General features: G+C 41.4%; 1 non-coding gene across 1 annotated transcript; it reads right to left on the reverse strand.

Annotated features, from left to right (window-relative positions):
• Positions 1–1,203: 1,203 nt before the first annotated feature.
• On the reverse strand, positions 1,204–1,310 carry LOC113000892 (small nucleolar RNA R71). Its single transcript, XR_003266212.1, has one exon. It is a non-coding gene; the product is annotated as a small nucleolar RNA R71 (small nucleolar RNA).
• Positions 1,311–1,910: the final 600 nt, after the last annotated feature.

Genomic DNA, 1,910 nt, shown 5'->3' on the forward strand with positions numbered 1-1,910 from the left:
GTGCTTGCGGCAAAAACAGAGTAGTAGTAGAAATCAATTAGAGACGGATTTTAGCGACCACCCATGCTGAATTATTTGAGATTTTTTGTTTTGGTAGCTAGGGTTGTTATTTTTGGCTGAATTTTTTTGTGGTAACTTCTTTTAATCCATATTGTGTGGGAAAAATAGCTAGAGCCTTTAGTTTGGTCCGATTTGAAAGTTCCAAAAAACTAGCAAATTTTGTGTTTGTCAAAACTTTAAACGGCCATAACTTTTGCTCCGGTTATCAGAATCGCAATTATTATATATGCATTTGGGGTAGAAAAAAATTTCCTACACTGTGGCAGCCCGCCATAGGCCGGCTGAGGTCTCCATCGTCCAAAAAAAGCGATTCTGTCAAAAGTTTTTTATTTTTCAAGTTTTATTCACTTATTTTTCTTAACCTACCATTTTTAGCTTTCATAGTTAGACTTTGAATTTTTGTCTGAAATTTTTTGTGCTATCTTCTCATCATTTTATAGGGTTTCTCACAAAATTTCAAGTCATTTGGATATCATTTGAGGGTAGCTGTAGTTCAAACCTACACCTTTATTTACATGACAAGGCAACTAGTTGTGTGCATGCTGAATGTAGTGTATGACTAGAGGCAATCCATCTGACTTACAACCCTTTGATCCTGAGATAGATAGGACATTTCATAGATTATTTAGGCATCATTTTATACCTTTTGATCATTCTGAGCATTCCATAACTGGTGAATCTGTGCATTCTGTTATTGGTGATTTTGAACATCCTGATCTTGAGCATTATAATTTTGAGCATTCTGATTTTGCACATTCTGAGAACATGGCACAACCTCCACCTTGTGAGAGGACTCTAAGGGAAATGGCTGCACCTGATTTCACCTACGAAAGCTTGTGCATCCAATACCCCGATGAGGATGTCCCATATGTTCTTAAAACTGGACTGATTCATTTGCTTCCAAAGTTTCATGGCCTTGCAGGTGAAGACCCGCACAAACATTTGAAAGAATTTCACATTGTCTGCTCCACCATGAAACCCCCAGACGTCCAAGAGGATCACATATTTCTGAAGGCTTTTCCTCATTCATTAGAGGGAGTGGCAAAGGACTGGCTGTATTACCTTGCTCCAAGGTCTATCACGAGCTGGGATGACCTTAAGAGAGTATTCTTAGAAAAAATTTTCCCTGCTTCCAGGACCACAGCCATCAGGAAGGATATCTCAGGTATTAGACAACTCAGTGGAGAGAGCCTGTATGAGTACTGGGAGAGATTTAAGAAACTATGTGCCAGTTGCCCCCACCATCAGATTTCAGAACAGCTTCTTCTCCAATATTTTTATGAAGGACTCAGTAATATGAAGAGAAGTATGATAGATGCTGCCAGTGGTGGAGCCCTTGGAGACATGACTCCTGCTGAAGCCAGAAATTTAATTGAGAAGATGGCCTCCAACTCCCAGCAGTTTAGCGCCAGAAATGATGCCATAGTCATTAGAGGAGTGCATGAGGTAGCTACAAACCCATCTGCATCATCTGAAACTAAGAAGCTTGAAGGCAAACTGGATGCATTGGTTAACTTGGTAACCCAGCTGGCCTTGAATCAGAAATCTGTACCTGTTGCAAGGGTTTGTGGTTTGTGCTCCTCTGCTGACCACCATACAGACCTTTGCCCTTCCATGCAGCAACCTGGAGCAATTGAGCAGCCTGAAGCTTATGCTGCAAATATTTACAATAGACCTCCTCAACCTCAGCAGCAAAATCAACCACAGCAGAGCAATTATGACCTTTCCAGCAACAGATACAACCCTGGATGGAGGAATCACCCTAACCTCAGATGGTCCAGCCCTCAGCAACAACAACAGCAGCCTGCTCCTTCTGATGCAAGCTCCATTGGAGCTTGTAGGCCTAGGAT

The sequence above is a fragment of the Glycine max genome, chromosome 20, assembly GCF_000004515.6.
Source record: "Glycine max cultivar Williams 82 chromosome 20, Glycine_max_v4.0, whole genome shotgun sequence".
NCBI classification, from domain to species: Eukaryota; Viridiplantae; Streptophyta; class Magnoliopsida; order Fabales; family Fabaceae; genus Glycine; species Glycine max.